This window comes from Cebus imitator, unplaced genomic scaffold, assembly GCF_001604975.1.
Source record: "Cebus imitator isolate Cc_AM_T3 unplaced genomic scaffold, Cebus_imitator-1.0 Scaffold350, whole genome shotgun sequence".
Lineage (NCBI taxonomy): Eukaryota > Metazoa > Chordata > Mammalia > Primates > Cebidae > Cebus > Cebus imitator.
Window position 1 is genome coordinate 688074 of NW_016107665.1, and position 16027 is coordinate 704100.

The window sequence follows — 16027 nt, forward strand, 5'->3', positions numbered from 1 at the left end:
TATTGCTGCTAAATGAATTAGGTTATTTCTTCTGTATTAGTCTGTTCTCATGCTGCTAACAAAGACATACCTGAGACTGGGTAATTTATAAAGGAAAGAGGTTTCATTGACTCACAGTTCCACCTGGCTGAGGAGGCTTTGCAATCATGGAGGAAGGTAAGGGAGGTGCAAAGTCAGGTCTTACATGGTGGTGATCAAAAAAGAATGAGAGCCAAGCAAAAGGGGAAATTCCTTATAAACCTCTAAGATCTCAGGAGACCTATTCACTACTGCAAGAACTGATTTAGAGAAACTGCCCCATGATGCAACCACCCCCGCCAGGTCCCTCCTACAACATGTGGGAATTATGGGAGCTACAATTCAAGATGAGATTTGGGTGGGGACAAAGGCAAACCATATCACCTTCCCATTAGAATATTCAATTGCTGAATCCTAGAATCAGAGAATTTCAGGGTTAGCACAAATCATCAGACCCTGGTACCCCGTCCTCTCTAAGAAAACCTCATCAAGAGGTTTGAACACCTTCACTGGCTAGAAATTCATGTTTCCCATGCAAGGTGGCCCCTTCTGTCTCTGAGCACCTGTAGCTCACCTGGATTTGCAGCAGTGGTACTGCAGAGCGGCCAGAGGGAGGGCAGGAAGCATGCTCACAGCTGGAACAGCCAACATATCTTCTCCAAAATTAGTCTTTTCAGGCCTAAAGGTGAACAGAGAAGGTAAGCAAAAGATGAGGGCCTTTCTGTGCACTAACTTCCCCTGTCATAAAGCCTGCCCAGGCTTCCACTCAGCAATACCTACGGAATACAGGTTTCTCCTTTGTTAGATTTTGCCACTTAGTGGCTCATTCTCTATTTACTGGTATCTTTGAGGTCCTACAGATTTTTCCCATTACCATTAATTTAAATGTAAAAAGATGGTCAAAGAATTTAGCAAGGATAGTGTAATCTTTAATAAAATTTTGCTAAAAGATTGTCAAGAAATGTTTGAACAAGAAGACAAGCGATAGTGAAATATTCTTTTAAACAGGAAAAGGTAGCAGAACGCTGCACTAATCAAAGCAGTAATGACACTATAAACAGATCAATGAAAAAGGAAAGAGGGTAGAGAAATATGTGAACCTATGTGGGAATTTAATAAATGATAAAAGTGGCATTTTAAGTCTCGGGAACATGGAAGTTCCCTCTGAAAGAAAAAAATGTTAGATACCTGTCTTGTGATGGATTTTTAAAAACTAAGCATTTCTAAAAAGCATAAAATTTTAGACTGCATTTGAGAACAGTTTTCTAACATTATAAGGAAGGTCTTCCGAGGGAAGACAAAACTGAAATAACAAATTTTAAAAGATTTTAAAATTAAAACCTTCTTTGAAAAACTAAAAAGTAACAGGATATAATGTTCAAAGTATATCTCTTCTACAAAAAGAACTGTAATACATTTATAAGAAAACTATTAGTACTTTAAAGGGAAACTAGACAGAAGATATGAACAGAAGAGGAAATTCAAATGGCCAGTAAACAGATGAAAAGATGCTCTAATTCATAGCAAAAAGATGACGAGATGCACATTAAAACAACAAAATAGAACTTTTCATTGAAAGGTCCAGCGAGGAAAAAAATAACATCTAGTAATGGCATGTGTGTAGAGAAAAGGAGCTGGAAAAATAAATTGCCACGATCTTTCTGGATGTCAGTTTTGCAATATTTACAAGGCTAAAAATGTGGATGAATTCCGCTTCAGACACTCCTAAGGAGGTATTCAACAGAACGTTCGTACACATGCGTAATGATATGTAAAAAAGGTTTAACGAGGCATTGCAATAACAAAACGAAAATAATAATATCTGAGTAAATTACCAGTAAGGGAAGGGTGGGAAGAATTCTGTTGCCCTCATATGGCACGCTATGCAGAAGTTAAAAGAACAGAGAAGTATCCAGTCATCTGGAAGGATGTTTATATATGTTTTTTTAAAAAAAATCAGTTACAGACCAAAATGTACAGACTGATTCCCTTTGTAAAGACATACCTTGTACAGACACAGATGCACGTGCATCAGATGGGAGAAAGTCAGGGAAGACGCCCCCCAGACTGCTACCACAGAACCCCAGAAGAGTGGTGGGACTATGGGACATTTTCAGGTTTTTTTGCGGTTTTCTCTATTTTTCAACAAATGTGTTTAAACAAACAAACAAAACTTATTACCATTCCTGGCACAAAACACGTGATCAAAAGACAGCAGCCATTCTCCTGACCCTTATGATGTGCTGTGTCCTGAACAATTCCCCTTCCGTCCCATTCTTGTAGACAGCTCTTGTTTTCCAAACATTTTTCTCTTCTCGGTTGGAAGCAGAGGTGAATTTCCCACCTTCCCATGAAGACTCTGTGACTTATAACTTCACTCTCCTTCCCCCTCTCCCACCACCCGTACAGTGCACGTCCCTCAGCTGGTGTTTATTTCCTGTGAATCTGAAGAAATGGAAACGACGGATGAGGTGAATGACCGTGGCAGGTCCTTACGCCATGCCAGAGACACCCTTTAGGGTGACAGCTGACCCCCAGATAGGCTGTGCCAACACTATCCGTGGCAGCTTTGGAGCCCTAGTGAAGACAACCACCCACCATTTGGGCTGTTGCTTCCAAGGGGCACTGGTAGTTCCCTGGCACTAAGGTAACCAACTTGTCCCAGTTTGCCCAAGACATTCCCCCATTTTAGCACTGAAAGTTTCCCATCCCAGGAACCCTCAGCCTCATGCAAACCCAGACAGCTGGTCACCCTTGTGAGCAACTGCTATGTGTCTGGCTGTTCGCTAAGCAGCGCCGTGGGGAGAAAGGGCATGGAGATAAACAACACACTCTCAAACCTCAAGGTCTCCTTACGATGCAAATGAGGACACTGGTGGAGAACCCACCTGCCCTGCTGCGATTCGTCTTAGTGGAGACACCAGCCACAGGCTCTGGCAGGGAAACCACAGCGATGAATTCTGCCTGCAGGGAGCTGCACTTAACGTTCTCCACGCTATAGGCAGAGTCTGTGGCTGGTGGCCCAATTCCAAGGGCTCTGATTACCTTTCCCTCGTCTCTCCTGTGTCTCGTTTTTGTGCCCTCCCCCCACGCCCACCTTCCCAAAATTCCCTCCTGGCTTGGCTCGCAGGGGCCCTCCCAGGCACCTCGGAGCCCCTCAAGAGTGTCTCCTCCAGTCAAGCCAGCCAACAACTGGGGAAGAGAAAAGCAAGGGTCACAGTAGTCCCAACTTTCTGTGTCCCTCCCTGAGATATATCCCTCTGAAGGCCACCCTGAGGACGCTGGCTTGGCAATGGGTCCCTGGGCTCCAGAATATTCGCTGGCCCAGCCATGTCCTGCTTCCCACCTGAAAGCACGTATGCATCGCCTCCCAGGGGTGAAGACCAGCCTTCTTTAGTAAGCACAGTCACAGCTGCCACCCCGTGCCCCCAGCCTGGGCAGCCATCTTTCCTGACACAGCACTCACCTCTCTCTGGTGCTTGGTGGGCCCTGGCCCCTCGCTGGCCTTCCTCCTTAGCAGGGTTTTCAGCCCGGGTTCCATTAGAATCACCTGGGAAGTGTTTTAAACATACCAACGCTAGTCCCCCTCTCCCACCAGATCAGTTCAATCCAAATCTCAGAAGAGGAGCTCCAGCACTGTCAGCCTTTAAAAGCCTACAGGTGATTCAAATGTTCAGCCAGGAATGAGCGCAGGACCTAAAGCTGCGGTGCTTTGCCGGAGAACCATCGCAGCTCACTACAGCCTGGACCTCCTGGGCCCGTGAGAGCCTCCCACCTCAACCTCCAGAGTGCTGGGGATACGCTCAGCTAATTTTTTTTTTTTTTTTTTAATGTAGAGACAGGGATCTCATCATGGTGCCCGGGCTGACCTCGAACCCCTGGGCTCAAGTAATCCTCCAGACTTGATCTTCCAAAGTGCTGGGATTATAGGCGTGAGCCACGGCGCCTGGCTGTTTGGCTTTGTCAAAGAGTAAACTAGCCCAGGTGTGGTAGATCTAATGCTCTAGGGTAGTGACCCAGCACTTTGGCACCTGCTACCTAAGTAAATCACCTTAAGTAAACGTGGTGAATGCATTTACCATCAAAGGCTGTGGGAGAATTCCGTGAAATAATAGAGGTAAAAACACCTAGCACAATGCCTGATGTGTGCTCAGAATATTATGTCAGCTATCAGCCAGTTACTCTTTAGTATGAATGAGTAAATGGTTATTGCCCAGCAGGGGGTCTTGAAGGGGAGCAAGAATGAGGTGCCCCCTGTGTTAGGGAGGAGCACCTAACCAGGGGGAAAGGGAGGGCAGGACTGAGGCCTAGCTTTGCTGATGTCATAGATTTGGCCCAACGCTGCAGTTTGCACTGATTGCTTTGTCACCTTCTCAGGTCACCTTCCCTCTCTGGCTGTCTCATTCTTGAGGGTGAAGAAAGCATTATTGTCCACCCCTTAACCCAAGGTGGGGGAAAAGATGAGAATCCATGCCTTTTCTAAGCAGAATGACCGCAGGCCTTTGTTGGTGGGGGTTTCTCATTCCTGGTTTGTGAGGTCATTCCTGCGGACAAACAGAAGAAACCAGAACTTGGCCTGCCAGGGACCTCCAGGCACCAGGCCAGTTCTGAGCTCAGTCTCATTTCACCAGCCACGAATCTTTCTCAATGTCGTCCAACACGTTCAGGCACTATGAATATTAAACAATAACAATAACAAATCATTGTCTTCAACCTGCTGAGCCCCCTCTCGGTACGAATACCAGAACTTGGTCGGACACTTCTGGGAGAAAATCCTGCCTATCTCCTTGGTATCCCAGCCCTGAACACAGGGGCAGAGAGCTCCCAGGCGACAGTGAGGACAGGCCACCGCCTGCAACAGTGGGGTAGGGCGCAGCGCGGAAGCAGGAAAGAGCCGCTGCGGAGCATGGCCAGAGCTGTGAGCCTGCGGTCAGCCCAGGAAGCCCGCCACCATCAGCCAGAATGCCTCCTCCTGCCCAGCTGCCATTGTGAGCCAGCTCTCACCAGCCAGGACGGACAGTTCACTCCTCCTCGCCCGTCAACGCTGGTCTCTTGGTCATGCCACCTGTGTCAAGAAAGAGCTGATCAGGAGACAGCACGCTTCCCTGTGCGACCTTGGACATGTTCCACTTCGGGCCATGCACACATATTACCTACCAAAAAAACTAAATGTGAACCACTTTAAAGGGAGGACAGAAAAGCTGAATTTAGGCGAGACGAGACAGAGAACTGTGTTTTAACAGCCACGTTGGCCACTGTGGAGGGAGGAGAGGGAATGCAAATATTTGTCGAATTTGATTTTCTTCCTCACGGTTAACCTGAAAAAAGTCCTGGCTGCACATGGCAAGTGTGTTTGATCTGAGATCCCACCCCTTCTACGTGCCGATTCCCACAGCAAGCAGAATCTTCGCCCATTACCAATGAACGTGCCCCACGCTGCCTGGACTCCTGTCTCTCCCGATATGCTCAGGAAGGAGGAAGGACAGAGGGAATCACTCAAGAAGGATTTAAAAATCCAAGGTTCCGAACAGGCAGGAAGCTAGAGAAACCAACGTGAAGGAGATGGAAAATGGAAGACCGTGTCACAAAGCAACAGCAAAAGGAAAAAAGCCAGTGTTAACATGCGGCCCCGGGCCCTCGGTCACCCGCGGCATGTGGGGAATTCGCTTCTCTCCGCTGCATCTGGAATGGTCCTAGTTACGACCATGAGGGTGTGGAAATGACTGGGCAGGTGCATCCCACAGACGCAAGCCCAGCCATCCTGACGCAGAAGGCTCTCGAATGCCGCAGGACAGACGCAAGGAGCCTCCAACTCAGCACCCGCCACCCAGGAAGTGGCTGCTACATACTTGCTGATAGGGATGAAGAGCAGCCAGGCACCTGCAGATCTGAGGAATGCCAGGGGTGGTCGCCATCACTCAGCCAAGGGACCCAGAGAACCTGTTTTATAGGTGCAAGAATGAGGCCTAGATCTAAGTCCCATCCGACTCCCCCATGAGCCTGTAAGCTCCGGAAAGCCCGTGACCATGTCTCAGTCACCACTGTACCCCTGGCCCAGCCATGCCTGGAACAGGAGGCATCTGCCTGTGTCCACTGAGCCCGCAGGGAGGTGAGCACCGGCGCAGGCCGAGGGGACACCGTGGGGAGGGGACGCTGTAAGTGTCCTCACCTGATGGAGAATGCTGAGTGAACCAAGGGCAGCCAAGGCCAGGGCAAAGTCCTGAGCAGCCCAAGGAGGCAGCGGGGTTGTGGCCCTCTTGGGAGTGCATTGGGGTTTGGTGGTGGGGGGGAAGAGGGGCCGCTGCAGTATTTCCGCCCACACTTCCTATGTTGCCCAGCCAGCGATGGCCACCTCGTGGAAACCCAGGGACCTGTGGTTTGGGGAAGAGGAAGGCGTGGCAGCCCACAGGGGCCCGAGTGTGGAGGAGACTCTGGGCCCCGTGCGAGCAGGGAACGGGTGGGAGGCTGAGGAAGGGAAAGCCTGTGAGGTCAGAGCCCAGCGACTTCAAAACCCACGTGGAGTTGGCTCCTGAAAAGGAACGCTGTGGCCCTGGTGAGGACGGATAACCTATGGAAAATGCCAGTTGCTCCTCACCTGAGGGGAGAGGCTTGGTGACAGGGACAGGAAAGGGACGGCTTGAGAGCTCCCGGAAGGAGCTGGCGCTAGGTTGAGCTCCCGGAGCAGGCTCTCTGCAGGTCCTGCCAGGTCCCAGACACACCAGCTGCGGCCGCGAACGCTGGCAGAGCCCAGCAGGGGAGGCAGCGGCATCAGCCTTCCTCCTTGCATTACGATTTTTTGACTGAGGCTCAGAGAGGTGAACTCATGTGCTCAGGGTCGCGTGGCTCACACAGAGGAAGAGAGAACAGTGTCGGGTTCCGGCCCTGCTCCTCCTCCACATCGCACTGCCTCTCCCGAGGGGAGGCGTGGGCACGTGCCCCCGCTCTCTCCATCTCCCTCCCAGCAGGTGCTTGCAGGGTGCCCCGTTGTGCAGGGCACGAGCTAGGCACTGTGAACACAGCACAGCCTCTGTCCGGGTGACCCACAAGGTCCGCTGGCCCCGGGCAGGGCACAGGGCAGCATGAATCCTAGTAAGTTTCAGCTCTCAGCCTTTCAGAGCCTTGGGGCACTGTTCCAACCTCTGCCGAGAACCCAGGATTCAATCTTTCTCCCCCAGGGAACTCCAGGCTTCGGGAGCTATTAATAAACACAGGTCCCCCTCCACACACCTTCATCAATCAAGTGGCAAGAACCTGGGGTAAGACACAGCTCCAGGAAGCCCCGGCTAAAATGAGCAGATAGTACCTGGCCAGGCCTCCTTTGCACCCCTGGGCTCCTGTCTTAATCACCAGGCCCCAAAGGATGACACAGGCCTCCACAGCTCAGAGACTGCCTACAAACGAGGGCTCAGGTCAGCTCTAAAGATAACTGCCCTATGCCCTAGAATCCTCTTGGCAGAAGTGAGAATCCTTCTGTGTCTCTGAAGGTCATGCCGTCCTTCAGGGATTGCAGTTTCTGCAAAGACATAGAAGCTGTACTGCAGGTGAAGAGCGCTCCCAGCCAGGCAGCCCCAACCAAGCCAGAGGCCACAGCCAGGCCTCCCTCCTCTTCACGGACCTGGAGTGATGGGTTCGTCTCTGAGCTTTGTCATCACCTACCCCGGCACCGGTGGCCACAATGACATGTCTCCTAGCTCCTCCCAGCCCCCTGAGCTGAAACAACTGTGTCCAGCTCATCTTCATTCCCTGAAGTAACTGGTCTATGAGCACATGATAGATATGTGTTAGATAGGAGCGCTTTGGTTGATAAAGACAAAGGAGTAATATATTCCCTGAGCTGCATGTTTCTTGATTTCTTACTGTGTAGACTGTGAAGAGCCCTTTATGTGAGTTCATTTAGTTCTGATAACAATGTGTTCATGTGGGCAATACTATTATCCATATTTTAGGAGGAGGAAACTGAATTACAGGAGGATCCTGGGCCGGGTTTCAAACCCAGCCTGCCTATCCTAAAGGCACATTTTCAGCCAACCGTAGAGCCTGCTTTTTTCCCTATCAAAAAAGAATGGATCCCCAGGGATCTGCCTTTTTCTAAACATCAGCATGACTTTGTTTCATCTTAATTGCCTGGCAAACAGTAGGTGTTCTATAAATGTGTATGAAGGATTAATAAATGAATGGCATCAATGTCAATGAAAAAGCAAATACTGAAGGAAGAAAGAATTTGAAGATGGGTTAAAGATGGGCACTCTGTTCTGAAGCATCATCAGCAATTTCCTGGTACGTGTTGTGTGTGTCTCATACACAACACATGCGGGCACACAGATACCACACAAGTCTATGATCTCAAGTTGGAGAAAATGAATATTAATTACTTCTACAAAAATATTAGAGGCTTTTCCATCCCCCAAGATGTGCTTCAGAACTCCACCCATGTTGCAATTCAACCTTCCTTCTGCTAATCTCATTAATGCCACTGAAACCTCAACTGTCTTTACAAGGTGGCACCAAGGGTTTGGGCAGAAGTGTGGGATGTGAGAGCCCAGAGCTTCTACGTGGGCAATAGCGGGATGTATCCTGGTTCCTGGTTCCTGCCCTTTCTACCTAACTCTGGAGCTTGGTAAGGCCTCCGTGCCTGTAACCATGGCTCACATACTCCTTCAGCTCTAGCTGTGGTGTCTGTGTGTGTGTGTGTGTGTGTGTGTGTGTGTGCGTGTGTGTGTGTGCACGTGCACGCACCGTAACTCTAAATACAGCCACGCATGTTAGAAACATATATCACATACGAAGTTCAAAAATGAATCACTGCCTCATCGGACATTATTTCCTCCAAAATGTATACAAACACTGAAACCACTCCTTTTAAAACAAAATGAGTAAACAAATGAGGACAAACGATCTATAAAAGGAAATTCAGAAAGGGATGGGGAAGTGGCAATGGTTTTGCAATTCCCAAAGGTGAGCCTTCAGAGGACACAACTCACTCAGCACCCGCCAGCTAATGAGGTCATCACGGTCCTTTCTTTTTTTTAAGAGACAGGGTCTCGCTCTGTCACCCAGGCTGGAGTGCAGTGGCGCGATCTTGACTCACGGCAGCCTCAGCCTCCTGCCCTCAAGTCATCGTCCCGCCTCAGCTTCCTGGAGCGCAGGACTGCAGGCCATGCCACCACGCCTGGCCCTGTGGATGGATTTGGTTTTGGTCACGCAGTGCTCCTTGGAAAAGCCCCTTCTACTTTAGAATCCAGTACTCCGTCTCCTCGCCACCTCCCAGCGCTGGCATTTAGCGTTTTCACAAACGTGCAGTCCACACCACTCTGAACAAACTCTTAGATGCTCCATTTTGCTCACTTTGGCTGAAGCTGAGCTTCCTGTCCCGAGACTGAAAGAGGCACGAAGCTTAAGTCGCTCCGCCACCCTGTGGCCAGCGAGAGAACTGCACGTTTCCCGCGGGCCAGAGGCCAGGCTCCGGAACAGTGAGCTCACAAGCTGCTCACCATTTTTATTTTTATTTATTTATTATTATTATTTTTTTTTTTGAGACGGAGTTTCGCTCTTGTTACCCAGGCTGGAGTGCAATGGCGCGATCTCGGCTCACCGCAACCTCCGCCTCCTGGGTTCAGGCAGTTCTCCTGCCTCAGCCTCCTGCTCACCATTTTTAAATCCATGCTAGCACATTTCAGGAGCGCCGCCTCAAAGGCCTTACCACAGTTCCTAATTGCGCTGGAAATTGTCTGCTTTCATACAATTGTACACAAGTTTTCTTGTGTTTAAAGGGACCGATTCATCTATTTCTGGGTGCTTTGTTCTCCAAAACATCGTGGTTAGAATCCAACCCCAGGGTTTATCCACTTCATCCTCCTGCCCCAAGGAAGGACACCCTTGAACCTACTCAGGAAACACACGTCACTGCCGTGTTATGAAGAGTGTCTGAAGGCAGCGTCATCATCTCCTGATAACATGCAACCATGTGTTTGAAGGTCAAGGGGTCGGAAGATTTTCTCTAAAGTCAAACCCAATTTCCTACTGCTGCGAAGACCTGAGGAAGTATGAGCAACCCCTGCTGAAGCTGAAGTGAGTTCGACTCCTGATTGGAGAATTCGCTTGCTCTGAGCCTTACTGTTCTCATCTGTGACGTGCAGGGGTGAGAGTCAGTCTTCCTGCCCCTGCCTTCGGGTTGTAGGGCCGTGGGGTGTGCAGAAGCACACTGTAAGGCTTTTAAAGGGCGGTAGGAACGTGGCTCCAGTTACTCTCACGAAATGTTCCAAGGTGTCAGAAGACATTCAAGAGGGGCATGTTGCGCAAAATGATGTCTTCAAACACAAGCAGGAGGAACCAGACCGGAGTTAGTGTGCCCAGACATGTCACACCTTCCTGCCCAGCTTGGGAGTCACAGTGCAAGCGGGCCACCCACAAACCATGAACCAGTGACCTGCTCACTGGCATTTTGAGTTGACAGTAACCCCCCTCAGGCGCAGAGTGCCAGTGCAGGAGTGACTCTGGCCAGGGCAGGGAGGCCCGCGGGCTCTGTGACACAGCGCTTGCCCCGATCACGGAAACCACCTGTTCTGGATTTTCTGGACTTCTGGTGTCAAATATTCCAGTCTGTTGCGCCAATAAAGACACATGTGCTTGGCAGGGTCTGACGACTGGGGTTCAGGAAATACAGCTCCCGGAACCCCATTCTCGCAGCACCGTTTTGAATGGAAGAGGCATAAATAATCATAAATGAAAAACCCGCACTGGGGTCTCTGAAATCCCAATCCTGAAGTGTAGGGCTCTCACAGTGGCCACCCTGTCCAGGGGGTCGGAGGGTCGCCTGTTTCAGGGTTGAAGCTGGAATCCTTCCGAGCCTGTGACTGGCCAGGACTCTCTCCTGGGACCCCACACCAGAGCCCAAAGGGCAGGATCAGAAAGGAGGCTGACTTCCTTGCAGCACGGGCACAGCTGGTGGCTGGGCGCCCTCTAGTGGAAGATCATAAGAAGACAGCCTGGAGGGATGCAAAATGAAACTCACCAAGCAAGCCAAGTGAGAGTATTTCTCCTGAGTTTTCTTTCCCCTACTTCAGGATTGCCAGCACACATCTGCTTCCACGTTGACTGGCAGGCAGGCTTCAGTGCCTCCTCTGATCCAGTCTAGGGAACGACCTTCAATTCATAACAAATCACAGAAACCTTGGAAATGTTTCTGAACAGCAGCCCTCTCCACCTCCAAGAAAAACAATGAAGTTTGGTGTTTGGGCTGCCTTCCTCCCTTGATGTGTTTCACACATGATTCTCCTGGCTCAGGGAGCTCTCAAGTTTGGGCATCAAATGCATGCACAGCCCTGTCAAGTAGGAGGTCTGAAAACCAAGACAAATAGTAGCTGTTCTTTTTTTAAATGACTCATTTCATTACCAAAGCATTTGGTCTTTTTATTAGTCTCTTTAAAATATAAAATCCATTGTGCAGCACACATCCATTTGAACAAACTAGATTCCAGGAATGCTTGGAACAGATGCACACAGTCCTATTGTGTGGGCATGCACAGAAGTGGGCCTACGCTTAAAATTTGTAAAAATTGTAAACTAAAAATTGATATTTAGCCAGGCATGGTGGCTCATGCCTGTAATCCCAGGACTTTGGGAGACCAGGGTAGGTGTATTACCTGAAATCGGGAGATCGAGACCAGCCTGGCCAACATGATGAAACCCTGTCTCTACTAAAAATAAAAAAATTAGCCAGGAATGATGGTGCATGAATCCCAGCCACTTGGGAGGCTGAGGCACGAGAATGGCTTGAACCCACAAGGTGGAGGTTGCAGTGAGCTGCGATCATGCCACTGCACTCCAGCCTAGGCAACAGAGTGGGATTCTGACTTAAAAAAAAATTGACAATTTTTGTAAATGGAGTTATTTAAGCACCACACAAGGGTAATTATTGTTTATGATATACTCTTTGCAATTAGTTTTTCTGTAGCTTTAGATACTGACAAAACCTATTAAATATCAAAACAGTATTTTAATGTGGATATTTAACAGGAATGTTGGATCAAGTATTATAAAGTCAAAGAACATTAAGATGTAACATCTCTTACTCAGTTCCTCTGAGAACTGAGCGTCAAGCCAGACAGTTTACACACATAATCTCATTTAATTTTCCCAATGACTCCATGAAGTAGGTATTATTATTTCCATTCCATTGTTAAGAAAACTAAACAGAGACCTGAACAGGTATTCGTCCCTGTCTGGCTCACTCCACTTCCCTGCCGCCTGTGTCAGTGCCGCGAGTACTGGCAAGAATAACCCACTTCTAACGCACTTACACCGGAGGATGCTGACCGAATGAAAAGAATTTCAGACAAAAAGAATTTCAAAACAGAGAGGTTAAGTAAATGCTTGAAAGGAAAATAATGTAGTATAAGGATTCCACAAAAGGCTTTTATACGGAGATGTTTTTAGAAAAGAAATGTGATTCTAAACAGTGTCTCCAATCTAATCACATGAATACATTTGAATACTTGAAGACCGAAATCAAACTGTGCACAAAACAGTGGTACATAATCCCAGAAAGATTTAAAATACAAATTTACCAAAATCACAGCTTTTGAACAACAGATTTGAAAACATAAATAGATACTCACTGCATAAAGACAACTTTGGCTCTTCCTTGGTGAGACCTTCGCACTTACCAAAACATTATAAATAATGTTAAAAAAAAAACTTTCCAATGATTAACCTTAAACTTCACCTTTTCTAACATTAAATGCCTCCAATCTAAGGACCTGGCTGCTTGATCTGGAAAGAATTGAGTTAGCATTTATAAAGTGTCAGTGTAAACATCTTTTCAAGAGAAGTATATGATGATTTTAATTCGAGAAGCCAATTCAGCATTTATAAAAGGTAACTAAATCCGTCAGCATGTCTGTGCATTTTTCTTTTTGCATTAATGAGACTGAGCTTCATAATTTCTGAAGCATACAATTCAAATGGGTTCAGATTAATAATTATATATTAATTTTATATATTAATATGTTTATTGCAAGATAATTAAAGTAAGAAAACTTTATCCTCCAGGTTTCAAGAGCAGTGAAATTAGCAAGTTCATTTAGACCTGACTGTGATTGTTCCTCTCTCACCTTGGTGCCCCCTGCATCAAAGGGCCCAGAGAAGCAGAGGCTGTTGCTTCCGAGTCCCAGCCTAGCACAGTGTTAGGCAGGTGGTGGGTACTCACGAAGTGTCCTTAACGGATCTGTGCTAGCAACTTCTAGGGCACAGGTGTGATCCCTAGAAAAGCTTCTGTCTGCATTTTACCAAGGACGAACATATCTCTATTAAAAAAAAAACAAAAAACAAAACCTCCAAGCTTATTGCCACTTGGGCTTTTTATTCATAGTTCAAACTACTCAACCTACTAAAGGACTGGAAGTGCTTTCAGAACCAGCCTACTCAGTTTGGCAACAAGGAGACAGACTCACAGAGGGGAGGGCATCCCTGAGACCCTCGCCCAGGCCTTCTGACTGCAAAATTGCTATTCCTCTCTTATGTCTGTGGAGCTGGGGCCTCATGGCTGCCCACATGACAGAAAAAAAACAGCTACCTCAAGACAAACAACAGTATCTCTTCTCTGGCCACAGTGACCGGAGCCACCTGTGACATTCTCAGAGTGGGGCGGCCCAGGCAAACAGCAGCAATGCCATGGGCCTTGCTTGATGCCATTGCAGGTGAGTTCGGAGTTCCTCCTCCTTGGCAGCTCGGAATGAGGAAGGGAACTGGGAGGAACAGAAGGGACAAGTAAAAGGTGGACTCAAATGCAAGCAGAGGGAGATAGGTCTGTGCAGGTCCGTCATCAAGCCCTCCAATAAATACGGCCTTGTGATGTTACATTGGGCCTCCCGCTCGGATTCCCAGCCCCATGCAGACAAGAGCCATTCTGGAGGAAGCCACGAAGAATTTCTTTATGCAGAAGCACTCCCTCAGTTTCTCACAAGAAGGATGAAAGTCATGGTGCACTTTCTCAAAGAGCAGATGAACGGAGTTTACATTTCCCTAAGAGGTCAATTTATCCCTGTTTATCTTTGTTTTGACAGAGGTGTTGCATCAAAAGCAAAGGTTTCTAGAAGCAACAAGGTAGCTGTCCAAAGCCCTGGCTAGTTAATTCATCAGATCAGCCCTCAGACATGGGTGTTTCAGATACGTGGGTTCTGCCTTAGAAGACAGAGATTTCCAATCAAAATGTGTAATTAGTGGCTAAACAAGATATGCATAGGGCCAGGCCACTGTAAATGCTACAGGAATGTTCAGTGAAGGTCAGAAGCTTGCTGAATCCAAACTAGATTCCTTTCAGGCCACACTAGATCCAGAAACATTTTCTTATCCAGAAAACCTTAGTAGCTTGGATTGCCGAAGTGATTCAAGTGAGGCCTCTGCTCTATCAATGAAATATAAAAGTTAGATAGAGCTAATTAATAGCATAACGCATCACTTAAATTACCTTTCAAGCATTCTCAATTACCTTAGAAGGAGCAATTGACAATCATTTGGTACATGAGATATGAATCAACTTTCTCTAATTCATTAAAGCAGATCCCCCAGAGCCCTGGTCAGACCATACTTTGATAACCTAGTTTAAGTTATGGAAACGATTTGCACCTGAAAGAAATAGAGTGGAATTGCCTCAGAAATCCCCTTCCACGTAGTCTGCCATTGTAATTTTTTTATTATAGCATTTCTATCTTACAGGAAAAGATACCTGCATTATACGCAGCAGTGTTCTCCTGGGCAGACCCCTTGCTTCCCCAGGACTCAGTTGGCCCCTCTGTAACAAGAGGGGCCTCATCACCTCTGAAGTTCATTATCGCTCTGAGGGTGCCTGGTTCCCCATTGCTGAATCAAAGCAGCCACTGCATTGGAGCAAAAATGTTGATACAAATGTCAAAAATCTCTTATGTCAAAACCTCGAAACGTCAAAAATGTCTTAAGCAAATCAGTTTCTCCAAAGAAAACAAATCTCTATTTCCGTCTTGGTTTCCTGGCCTGACTGCCTGGCTGAGTGGAGAGAGTGAGCAAAGAAGGGGACCGGGGTCTCCTTAATCTGAATGCTCGTTTTTTCCCTCAGCTTCTCTTGACGCTCAGTGCAGCTCTTCAAACTGCCCACCATGGCCTGTGTCCCAGAGCCCAGAAACTCTCTGCGTCAATTTCTGTAGGGCACTGATTGCCATCCCAGGTCCCCTGCCACCACCAGCCCACACTTACACCCTTTCCCCCAAGATCTCCTGCCAATTCAGGAGAAGGGCTATTAGTCGGCTGCGGAGGCTGGGGATGTCTTAATGTGCCCATTTTAAGACTTTCAGTTAATCCCCTTGTTTTCAGTTGCACCCAACACTCGGCATTCTCTCTGTGAGTGTGCAGCATTCAGAAGCTTACCATTGTGGACAGCGTTCCCCGCAAAGCCTCTGAGTTCCAGCTGTATCCAGTTTGCCGGGTCAATTGCAGTCATGCCTCCCCTCGGTACTGTTGACGTCTCCCCCACCGCTCACCTGTATGGTCTCTCCACTGGCACTGGAGCGGGGGACGGGAAGGGTGCAGACGCGTCCGGGGTGGAATCTTGCTTCCTTTAACCCGATGTCTCCAGGGTGGAATTCCTTAGGTCGTTTGACCCTTGCCTCTCTTCCCATTTTCCCCTCCTTGCCTTTTGCCAAGACCCAGAGTGACTCCAGCACCTGCTCTCTTCCTCTCACAGCCTCCTCCCTCCCTGAGAGGCCTCCCTTAAGATCAGTCCCTGGAGATCTGTGGGCTCTGGCCTGGGAGAGAAGCCCTCTCTGCGTTTTGGGATTGCCACAGCTGTGGAAGAGAAGGAACGTTCCAACTCCCCGGCTGCACTGACAAAGCTCTTCAAACGCTGTCCTGACCGTAAGGGAGGCCTCTCTGTCTCCCTCCCTCCCTCACTTCCTTCCTTTCTTCCTTCCTGCCTTCCTTCGTTTTAAATATAAAATGTTTCGTGTACAGAAAGTGTACAAAACCTTTTTTTTTTTTT